This window comes from Condylura cristata, unplaced genomic scaffold (genome assembly GCF_000260355.1).
Source record: "Condylura cristata isolate star-nosed mole 26May11 unplaced genomic scaffold, ConCri1.0 scaffold00003, whole genome shotgun sequence".
In the NCBI taxonomy this organism is placed as follows: domain Eukaryota; kingdom Metazoa; phylum Chordata; class Mammalia; order Eulipotyphla; family Talpidae; genus Condylura; species Condylura cristata.
In genome coordinates, this window is record NW_004567104.1 from 4,348,525 (window position 1) to 4,361,844 (window position 13,320).

Consider the following 13,320-nt stretch of genomic DNA (forward strand, 5'->3'; position numbering starts at 1 on the left):
AAATAAATAAATAAATAAATAAATAAATAAATAAATAAATAAAACATATATGCCAAATATTGTTTTTGATCATAGTATTTCTGGGTATGAGAGTCACCATAATTGTATACACATGAATAAATGACTGGTTATTATTTTTAGATTACAATGCAGTTTTAAGATTTATAAAACCATTCATCAGTTTACTAAGATAAAACAGCATGTGGTATTGTAAATGGTATGTTACATTATTTTCCCACTGGTACATAGAACTTGAATTGTTTTATATTAAATTTTATAGTATGACATTATTTCTAGGAGAAAAATTAAGCAGTTATAAAATAAGAATGATTAATAAGCAATACATACTAAAATAGAGGGAAAAAATCAAATGTGAAGTTAGAAAAGCTGTAACAAGTGTCTTTCTTACCAAGTGATTACCAAAGCGAAAATTGCTAATTTTTATGCCTTGGACAATCAGCAGGTGTGTGCTGACTTTGTGATTTACTAACAATTATACTAACTTAAATTTAATATCCCTTCCCTTTTTGTTTTATTAGTTATGTGAAGAGCATTGTGTCAGTCAAAAGTCAGCCAAAGAGGGAAATAATAATATTTGGGTAATTGAACTGGAAATCTCTGAAGATCTGAGAAGAATAGGCTTTTAAGTAATGAGTAATTTCATTCATATGTGTATGTGTAATGTAGATAAACACAATAAAAGAACTGACAAATATAAACCAAAACAAACATATGTGAGTCTGAAGAGCAAGGCAGGAGGAGGGTTATTAAAAAACAAAAGGGAAAGAGGTCCCAATGCTAAGGTAGAGGATTATTGGGACTTTGGTGTTAGATTTGGTGTGGTATCATATATCTGAGGGTGTGCAAATATTCCCCCTTAAATCATATATGTTGTTGTTACCCACATTATATCAATTCAAAAAAGGTAGCTCCTACAATTTATGAAAATCTCAATAGCTACATTTAAATTAATTAACTAAGCAAGCCTTGGTAAACAAAAAGAATGCTACTCACTGTTTTAGAACACTCAATATTTTTTATATAATAGTTTATTTTTACATTATTTTGTGCATGTTCCCATCTCAGTTGCAACACCCTTGGTCTTCCCATCACCAAATCACCAATGTGCCAACACCATAGTCCAGAGGGTTTCCCTCCCCCCATTGTTTTTGATCCCATTCCCCACGTCACCTCCACAACATGTTTCTGGTATATAGCTGTTCATCATTATCATTATTTTCTCAACTGTTCTGTTATATTCCTGCTATGAGAGAAACCATCTAGTATTTTTCCTTTTCTGTCTGGCTGATTTCACTAAGTATGAACTTTTCCAGTTTCATTCATGTTGATGCAAAAGACATGTGTTTCTTTCTTTCTTTCTTTCTTTCTTTTTTATATCTGAGTAATATTCCATTGTGTATATGTACCACATCTTTTTAACCCAGTCATCCATTTTTGGGCATTTGGGCTTTCCAATTTTTAATAAAGCAGCAATAAACTTTTTTTTTTTCCATGTCTTTCCAATTGTGGATAAAGCAGCATATACATGGGGTGCAGGTTTCTTTTTGAATCAGTGTTTTGTGTCTTTTGGGAAGATACCTATGAGTGGGATTGCTGGGTCATATGGAAGTTCCATAGTTAGCATTTTGAGGAACCTCCAAACAGTTTTCCATAGTGGTTGTACTAGCTTGCACTCCCTCCAGCAGTGCAGGGGTGTTTCTTTTTCTCCATACACTCACCAACATTTGTTGTTGCTAGTTGTTTTAAGATGTGCCATTCTCACTGGTTTGAGGTGGTATTTCATTGTGGTTTTAATTTGCATCTCCCTTATTACAAGTGATGTTGAACATTGTTTCATATGCGTCTTGGTCATCTGCATTTCTTCTTTTGCGAAGTGTCTTTTTAGCACTTCTGCCCATTTTTTGATGGGTTTGTTTAGTTTATTTATGTTGAATTTCATGTGTTCTCCATATATTTTTGTGATCAATCCATTATCTCTAGTTTTGTGTGATATTTTATTTTTTCCCCAATCAGTGGGATGTCTGTTTGTTTTTTGTAATGTCTCTTTTTTTGCTATACAGATGCTCTTTAACTTGATGCAGCCCCATCTATTTATCCTTCAATATTTTTTTTATTAAAACTACAGGAAAATTGTATTGTAATTGTATAATTTTGAGTTACTATAAACAATTGTCATTATAGTCACTCTTAAATGACTATGACATGGTATGTGTGTGTGTGTGTGTGTAAATAAATAAATAAATTCAGAACTGAAATCATTTAGGAGTTTTCGTGGCTAAACTTCCATATCCGTTGCTAAATGGAATATAAGTAAAACAGAAAATAAAGAGATTAAAGACTTAATAGTTTAATGAATAATAATTAAAAAACATTGTTTTAATTTTATGATTTACACAGTATTTTAATGTAAACAAAAATTGGTGAATTATATTTCTTCTGGCTTAGTTATATTACAAGCCTAGAATTAGAATGATTATTAATGGGTTTCTAGTGAGACTACTTTGATGGGAAAACAAATGCCTTCTTTATGAGAAATGATGGAAAATGGCCTTATGTGTTCTAATAAGAAGAACTACAAAAGTGAATAAAAAAAAAAGTGGGATGATATCAAACTAAAAATATGCATTTTGAAACAAACCTGCATACTATACCACCAAGATGTTAGTATTCAAAATGTAGTAAAAACATTTAAAAATCACCAATTAGGGCCCTCCCTGGTAGCACAGTGGGTTAAAGCACAACACTAAGATACTAAAGCATGAGTTTGATCCCCACCCTGGAGGTGTCCTACATGGTGTCAAAGACCTCTCCTAGCACACCCACTGCTCCCCTCAGCAGTGTACTTTGTCAGTGGGACTGTTCTGCCCCCCACTCTGTCTCTGGTGAATTATCTCACTACCCCTGCACCTCTGACCTGTACACCAATTCTATATGGATAAATAAATAAATCTTGTTTAAAAAAAATAAAAACACCAATTAAGGGACTCCCTGGCAATTCAGGGGTTAAAGCCAGCACTATCAAGCTAAAGGCATCCATTACAACATGATTTCAATGTCCCACTAGGAAGCTAAACACCTGGTGAAACACACCTCTCCTCTCTTGCCCACTGCTCCCTTACCTGCATATATCAGCAGATCTTTCTGTTCTGCTCTCCACTATCTCTGGTGAATCCTCTCACATTATGAACCTCTGGTCTACACCCCACGTTTAGCATGTGTAAATAAATAAATGTTAATCTTAAAAAAAAAACCTCAGCAAAGTAATTAAAAAATAAAACAGAAATAGGTTTTGAATAAGAATTTCTTTAAAGAAGACATAAAATGGCTAATAGGCACAAAAATATGTACATTAAAAAAAAAGATGTCATATCACATATAGTAACTAATAGTATCAAAACAACAATAAACTGCAAGATTTGGAGATGATTTGAAGAAAAGGAAATGCTTCAACATTATTAATGAGAATGCAAGCTGGTTCAACTCTTATGCAAAACAGTGCGGTGATTCTTCATAATTAAAAAATAATAAGAATCCCATAACATCAAGTTACCCTCTAAATACTAAAACATTAATTTGAAAATATATAGGCATACTATGCAGCATACATTTCAGTAGTCATGAACTGGAAACAAGTTAAGTATCCATTGACTGAATATTGAATAATTGATATACATATATAAAGAATGCTATTCAACCAAATAATTAATATGTCATTTTATTCGACCTGGATGGACTTAGAGAACATTATCTTTAGTGAAAGAAATTGACAGAAAAACATGAACACATCATTATTTCAGTCATGTAATATATAGATAAAACAAACATGTACACTGATTAAAATAAAATAATAAACAGAATGTACTGTAAGACCAATTAGTATTTACCATGAGGGAAGGGGAGAAGCGTAGAAAAATCACTACAAAGGGAAGAGGAGTAATGATGAAGTGCATACTTAAACTTTCATGAAATCAGTGCTTTGATTAGTATATATATAGAGAGAGAGAGAGAAAGAGAGAGAGTCTCAATGATGTAAACTAAAACTAACAAAATAAGGGGCCTCCCTGGTGTTCCTCAGTAGACTTACAATATCAGGGCACTCTATACAGAAAATAAATACCTCACGTATACTACTGGTAATAGATACGACTTTTTGATATTTAAATCATCCAGTGTATATGTGTTACACATATACTGATATGTGATGAAAAATGAGCATACTGTATATTGTCCCCTTGAAGGGAATGAAAATCTTACATTCTTATTATAAAATAATACCTAAGACAATTTTAACATAAAATTTTAAATATGAATTTTAACCACCTAATTAATGAGTTTTGCTAATATTCAACATATTATTTTCTTCTTAGATGGAAAATATTATATTGTGGGGCTTATTTGTATAATTTCATATTATAATTCTATTTGATATTAAGTACATTATTGATGATATTAATTTTCCATTTAGTTATTTAAATATATTTCCTCATAAAATTCAATCATACTTATACTATTATTCAACTTAAAAATATATTGATTGTCTTTGGGTCCCTGAACTCTTTTCAAGAGGAGAATCTTGACCCTAATCTAATCATCAGCATTGTAACATTTAGTCATACATATGTCAACCTATTTTTCAAGCTAGTTGTTATTAAATATTTTCCTCAAGGGAATTGTGTGCAAGCATCAATAAAAACAAGATAAAACTAAACTTATTTTTCTAAAATCTGAATCAAACCTTAAAATATGAAGCTAATTTGCTCTAAGTTATGGAGAAATTCAGCAATGAATATGATACTAAATATTTAAATAAATAATAAAAAAATCACATAATGCATTTGACAATGTGTTAGTATCTAAAATACATAAAGAAACTCGTGCACCTCAACATGAAAATTAATTCAATCAAAAAATGGGAAGGAGAGCTACATTTACATTTCTCAAAAAAATACATAGATTTTTGAAAATAAGCACAGGAAAAATGTCTATCAAATACAAATAAAATAAACACAATACTACTCTATCATATCAGAAACCACAATTGCAATTTTAATTTAGGCATTCAAAAACTAATTTAATTGATTGTTTACTTTAGTTGTTTTGGGCATATTGTATTACTTAATTATGTCCTTCTATATATATATTACTTTTATAACAGTAGATAGTAATTTTAATTTGACATTTATTTTCATTTATATATTAGATTATTTGTGTTTTAGAGGTACAGTCTATCTCTATCTTGATATTGTGTGTGTGTATGTATGTATGTATGTATGTATGTATGTACATATATATGTGCATTTATAAACATATATGTATATACACAGAGGTGTATACATGCACACATACACATACATGCATAGATATAAACATATGAATACACACTTACTCATACATGTGTGTATATATACACACAAACATGTGTATGTGTGGTATATATATATATATATATATATATATATGCATATACACATATGTACAAATATACACAACCACACATACACATGTTTGTATATGTGTATGTCTGCACATGCACATGAATATACACATGTATATAAGTGCATATAAATACACACATAAGCATATATGTGTATTATATGCATATCTGTGTAGCTGTATGTGTACACACATTTATATGCATGTGCAGATGTACACATGTGTATGTACACACATATACATGCACATATGTATTTATAATCTGGTGTATATGCAAATATGTGTTCACACATATGCATACATATACAAGTGTATCCATGCATATCCATATTTTATACATGTATATACACATGTATACACACATATATACATATATGCATATACACATACATATATGTACATATATACATATGTATATACATATATACATGCATACCCATACATACATACATACATAAATGCATGTGTTTCATCAAATATGCATATCTATTCATCAATTTGCTTCAAATTATAAGAATTTATCTTTTTAATTGCTGGGTGGTAAAAATAAAATAAAATATTATGAAAACATGATATTTCAAAATTACACTAGTTTTGGAAACAAGTTTACACATAATAGTTTTATCACTTGCTAAATTTTGAAAGAAAACACGAACACATGAACTTTAGTCAAAATTGGGAGACATTTCAAACATTTTTGTTTTGTGCATAATCTTAATTATTTACAATATATCATCAAACTAATATGACTTTTTTTCAAGACAAAAAGCATTTAAATGTAATGGCAGCATTAACTTTTATGAGCGTTTTTAAAATTCATTGAAATGTCATGAATATATATTTTATTAGTATACCTTTGGATATTCATAAATTATAAAGTTTGATTTATTGCATCACTGATAATACAGAGTTCTAAAGTATCAACTGCTTAAAATAATGGTAGTAAATCAAAAATTTATTTTCATTGATGCATTTTTAATATTTATGAGCATTGCAAAATGTCCTAGAATAAAACTATGTTATGAAAGATTGAGAGACAGACACCACTAGTGGCACACATAGTTTGAATGTAATATAAACTTTACTGGGAAAAAAAAAAACACAATACTTGAATTAAACATTACAATGTCAGAAGTCTATTCTAAATGAACTGTATGCATCATGGCCAAATGTTTTATAGAGAGGCACCCACTCATATAATAATTTTTTTGTTACTGTGTCAACTTGTTAGCAAAAGGTAGGCAAACATTTCAGATAGAACTTGTAAGTGAAATCAGGTAGCCTGGCAAAAAGGAGGAGTTGTCTCCATCTATTCATCAATTTGACCAACTCAGGTCTGCTTACTCCATGGCTATGATTGAGAAGACTGGCATAAAGTCAAATACATATTAGAAGATTGGCATAAAGTCAAATACATATTAGAACAACTTCATATTCATCATATGGATTTTTTTTTATTTTTTACTGTATTACATTACAATATGCTATAACTTGCTTAATTGGTTTTAAGCCAAATAGTTTTTTCTAGATGTGTTAGTACATATGCATTTATAGCTGTAATACAAAGACTAAATTCATAACTTTGCTATTAGTTCTGAGAAGACAAGTAGTTTTATTTGTTTATTTATTTATGCATATAGAGCTGGTGCAGGGGTGGTGAGAGGTGCAGGGGTGGTGAGAGTATTTACTAGAGACATAACAGGGGGCAGAACTGTCAGATCTTTGAAGTACACTGCTGAGGGGAGCAATGAGACAGGAGAGGTCTGCTGAGCCATGGAAGTCAGCTGGGAACCTAACTGGCACTGAAGCAGTTGCTGCTAGTTTCACAGTGCTGCACTTTAACCTGTTTTGCTACCAGGAGGAGCCCCAAGACAAGTAGGGTTATACAAACAAGGTATTTTGTATATTACGATGTTTTATAACAGTAAATTGGGGGGATATGATTTTCCCTGCAGTGGATGCAGAGGTATATCTGGAAACATTTTTGATTGCCACATTGGCAGCAACAGGAGATGTAGAGCATATATGTATCTGAAATCATGTTTGATGTTCTTTTGGACAGATGTTCAAGAGTTGATTTGCAGAGTCATTTTTTTTTTTTTGCTTTTATTTTTCTGCTTTTTTAAAAATATATTTACTCATGCATACAGAATTGGGGTACAGGACTGAGGTACAGGGGCAGATGAGAGGGTGAGAGACAGAGTGGGAAGCAGAACAGGCAGATCAAGGAAGTACACCGCTGAAGGGAGCAGCGGGCTGTGGAGACAGGAGAGGTCTGCTGTGCAGTGTGGATCATCTCAGGGACTGGAGATCTAATACTCACTGAAGCGGCTGCGGCCAGCTTCTTCTCAATGCTGTGCTCCAAACTGCTGCACCATCAAGGAGGGCCCTTCTGATTTTTTTAAGGTAAATCCAAATAACTTTCGATAATAACTTTACCGGTTTAAATTTCCACAAATAACGTAATAAAGTTTGTCTTTCTCCACATTCTCTTTAGCACTCATTGTTGCAGATCTTTTGAAAATATTTAATTCTCATGGTGTGAGGTGTTATCTCAATTTGATTTTAATTTGTATTTATTTTACTGGAAGTTATAATGAATAATATATAGTATATGTATGTATGTATATGTGTGTGTTTGTGTGTGTATTGGTAGTCTAATAAGTTAAACTTTTTTTCCCCAAATAAACATTAATCAAAGTAAGTAAGTAATATAGGTAATCAAACAATTCTCAAAACATTTAAAAATGATTTAAGTTATTCAGAAAAGGTTTTCTAAACACAGTGAATACAAATATTCAGTACTAACAATAAAGTATCAAAACAAAAAAGACAAAAAAAATCAAATTCAGTGACATAATTCTAGTTAAAATCACAATTGAATAGTAGCGCAAAAATTAAATACTGAATGTTAATAAAATTAAGATTGAAATTTGTGAATCAAGCTGATGAAGTAACTACATTTATTTATATTAGGCTTATATAAGTCAAAATAGTTGTTCCCAAGTGTAGATATGACCACAATAGATTGCTGAACATCCGCTGACACATTTCATTGTACACGGAGAGTCAGTAAAGATATGCAGCATGCTTTGTAAGATGAGGGCAAACTGGTTTCCTTGGACACATTTTTTTATAAAGTGTGTATACCCAGTGCAAATCAATTCAGCAAAACTGTCCTGATGTCCAGTTGTAAAAAGTAACAGGTGTTCACTTTCTTGCTCATGTTTCTGCAATACGCATGCAGACAGGACTTTGAAAATAGGACACATCATTGCATGTGGCTTTTCCTTTAGTGGACCCTGTGTATAAATAGAATTATTTTATTTGTTGAAATTAAAATAGAAATTATGTTCTCTGTGTTCTGGGAAATATAAGTTCAATTTCTAGATGTTAACAGGATGTACTCCTTCTGAGAAATGTGAGGAAGAACAAATTGTGTGTCTCTCCCATAGTTAGGGTGTGTTGGTGTTAATCTTTGGCATTTCCTGAATTTTGACAGCATCCTATATTCAGCTTTACATGCTATTATCATTGCATTTTATGTCCCAACTCTCTCTTTTAAAATGGTACCAGTCATATTATAGTTGGGCATTCCTCAATGTTTTTGCCTTAACATGATTACTTCTGAAAGACTATATCACCAAATAAGATTACATTCTGCAGAAATTTATGGTACATTTTACCTGTGCATTGGGGAGGAGGATCACACTTTAATTTTGTTTAGAATAGACATAATCTACTTTCTTCTCATGGGATGAGACACAAACCTGGTATAATATTAGCAAGTTTTATGAACAGAAGCTCTCTGGGGTCACTAATCTGCCAATTCATAATAGCAAAAAGAAGAAATATAATACTGTCAATGAAACCTTGCACCTAGACTATTTGTATATTTTGCAATTTAACAAAAGAAGTGCAAAGAAATAGCAGACACAAGACAAACAACAATGTCAGATTTAATATCCATTTACTTCAGGGATGTTTTGATCTTGTTCTAATCTCTAAGTCTTTAATACTGTTTAGGAATATACTTTTTAATTTTTGCTGGCAAAAGTTAAATACCAAATTCAGTCTTGCATGTTGCATGTTGCTTCTTGTTGGGTATTCATGTTTTGAGAAATAATCTGTGAACTGTTTTGATTCCCTAACCTTCAACAGTAAAGAACATATATTATTGTAGGATGCTTCTGCACTCTGAAAAGTCAACCCACTTTGCTCTGCCACCTAGTTTTACTACCCAGAGCTTCCCTTTGTAGCATATCAACTTTTCTTTCAAGGATTTTCATGTTTTAGGGACATTGATTTGCATTTCTTATTTCTCTTACAAATTGTTCCATGTCTAAGAATTTTGGTAAATGATGGTCTACTCATCTGATGCTTCAGAATCTATAGGTTGAAACAAACTTCTCTGAGGCTTCTATAGATCAGGCCTAGCAAACTCAATAACACTCATACTTGCTCCTGTTTTATGCAAGTTTGTTTACTATTTATGTGCAGAGAGATGGGGCACAGGCCAGAGGTAAAGGAGCAGTGAGGGGATCCACCAGAGACAGATTAGGGAGCAGAACAGGCAGACTGACGAAGTACACTGCTGAGGGGAGCAGCAGGTGAGACAGGAGAGGTCTGCTGCCCCATGCTGGCCACCCTCTTGGCCAGTGACCAAACTTGCCAATCAGCTGTGGCTAGCTTTGTAGTGCTGTGCTTTAACCTATTGTGCCACCAAGGAAGACCCTATATAAAATAAATACATGTTAATAATAATTTTAGTCATAAATGAGAAGAAAAAAAAGAACATTGTTGATGCATGTTTATCAAGTTAGGGAATGCCTATATTCTATGCTTTTCATTCAATTACTATCAGTGATATTTTAATAATCTCAATATATGTTAACACTATCAAAATAGAATGAAGCTAAATGAAAAAAATCCTTCAAATTCATCAATTTTCTTTATTCCTGTAAGAAATGCATATCTAAAGTAATAGACTGAAGTAATGGCTGAATTAAATATAAGTTTTTCCTTCAAAAATGTGTATGCCAAAATCTGGGCCCTCCTTGGTGGCACACCAGTTTGGGATGTAGCACTGCAAGCTGGCCACAGCTGCCTCTGTGTGAGTTCAATCCCTGGCCCCGGAGGTGATCCATATGGCTCCCCTCAGCAGTGTACTTCGTGGATCTGCCTGTTCTGCTCCCCACTCTGTCTCTAGTAAGTCCTCTCACCTCTGGCCTGTACCCCAGTTCTATATGCATAAATGAATAAATAAATATGCAAACAAATGAATGAATGAATGAATGAGTAAATAGATGAATAATAAATAAAACTTATGTATATGTGTATGTGTATGTGTATGTGTATGTATATGTGTATGTGTATGTATATGTATATGTATATATAAAGGTGTATGTCAAAATCCTCATGGGTCATTAGGAAATTATAAGATCTTGAGGAGAATGGATCTCCCAGTGATGGGATTAAAATCCTTTCAATTAAACTCTGGAGTTCTTCATTTCTTTCTACTTTGTAAGACTAATACATGAAGATATCGCTCACTGAAGAAGGTTTTCACAAGCAGTCTATCTTTTCACAGAATGCTCTTTGGTTCCCTAACCCTTTGTCATAATATTTATGAAAATTAAGTGTTGTTTTAATGCACTAAAGCTATAGCAGGTTAATAATGGTGGTCCCAGTGGATTAAGACACCCCATTACTGTTAATGCTACATATGAAGGTATAAAATAGCATAGAGTTAATCAGAATGCAATACCAAACTCTTTACATAGCCTATTTCATAAATAGATGGATCATTTACATTTAATCAATTTATCAGTAAAGAGATGATTTCCCATGATCCTCACTAATTCATAAGTTTAGAAGATAAAAACCTCCTTGTGACTACTTCATAGAAGTTGCCTATTAGTAGAGAGAAATCTTGATAAAGAAGAGCCTTTTGATAATCTGTTTCTTCTACTGAACCAATTCAATTGAATCTTAAGTGGTGATGGGGTGTGTGTGTGTGTGTGTGTGTGTGTGCGTGTGTGTGTGTAGTCAGGGTTAGAGAGTGAAACTCTATGACATTCAGAGCTGTCTCTTCTCAAAACCTATAAGCTAAAATAACATATGGGGACTGCCTTGAAGCACAAGGGATTACATCTCAGCACAATGAAGTTATCGGCAGCCACTGTAGCATGGGTCCTATCCCTGGCTAGGGAGGTGACTACATGGTGCAAACAGACCTCTCCTGTCTCACACACTGCTCCCCTCAGCAGTGTATTTCAGTCAGTCTGTCTGTTCTGCTCCCCACTCTGTCTCTGGTAAATCCACTTACACCCTACACCACATCTTTGGCCGATATCCCAAAGCCTATACCTTGGATGCATACATAAAATAAATATTAAAACATAAAATATGAGACAATAATTTTGGGAAACATATATCTCTTCTACATCTTTGATGTAGACATCTCCAAATTGTCACTATGTGGATACTCCTGGTACTGAAGTCTCTTCTTCAACTATAATTGATTAATTTGGTCAACTGCATGACAAAGCATTTTGTTTCCATAACTATAAAAGGTCATGGGATGATTTCATTCAACAGCATATTGACACTTTTTTGTTTGTTTGTTAGTGACACCAATTTGTTTAAATAGCAACATTAAAAGAGGCAAAGTGGGCTTCAAAGACATTTAGATTATTCACTTCTAATCCATTTGCCATTTTAAATTACTCTGAAGTAGCAAGGTTTAAAATGTAAATTAAAGTAAATGGAAGTCATTAAAAGAAATTAGAACATTCTCAAATGCCTAACTTATGCCATTTGTGCAACTTAGGTGGAACTGGAAAGGATAATGCAAAGTGAAATAAATCAGAAAGAGAAAGATAAACACCACATGGTGCAATTAATCTGTGCAATATACTGAACATAAACTAAGGTCAATTAAAGACAAGTCTAAAAACTAACCCTGAAAACTGACTATAGAATTGGAACATGCAGAGGGAAGACAGGATGGGGAGATATAAGAACAAAGGAAAGAAATGCAATGGACTATGGTTGTGAACTATAGGTGATTTGGTGAAGGTGGGGGTTGGGTTGCAAGATGGTAGCAATAACTAATGGGGGTATCCAAATTTAGCTCAATTATATATATAGTGAAAAAAATAAACTAAAACATCCAGATGAACTTTAAAACTATTTGGGGATCATGTAATTCAGAACATTTTTAAATTTTCCATTTCTTTAGAGTAGTAATGGTCCTTCATAATACATAAACATATTCAATTAACCAAGGAACATGTTCTATATCAAGTCCACTAGTCCAATTGTTTAGATCTCATTATAATTTCCAAACCCAATATTTCCATTTAAAATATTTGCTATTTACTTGCTTACTTAAAGTGGCACAGTGTGATGCGCTAAAGCACAGAACTAAAACTAAAACCACTCCATCACGAGGTTTATCCCCTGCCTGGGAGATGATCTACATGGCCTGCCAGATTTCTCCTGACCCACACACTGCTCCCCTCAGCAGTGTACTTCATCAACCTGTTCTACTCCCCACTCTGTCTCTGGTGAATCCTCTCACTTCCCCTGCACTTCTGGCTTGTATTCCAATTCTGTATGAATAAATAAATACATCTTTAAAATATAAAATATTAGTTAAATTATATTTTTGTTAAATTATTTAATGGTGAAAGTAGTGTAATATATTTTAGAAAATTGTCACTCATCTCACCAAATACAGAAGAGTATTTGTATGTAAAACTAAAACTATTCCCTAGTAAATAGCTTACAGTTACATTAAGACTGAGTAATAGCAACACTCTAAATTGACTTAATTTCTTATTGACTTAAGCTGTCTCTTTC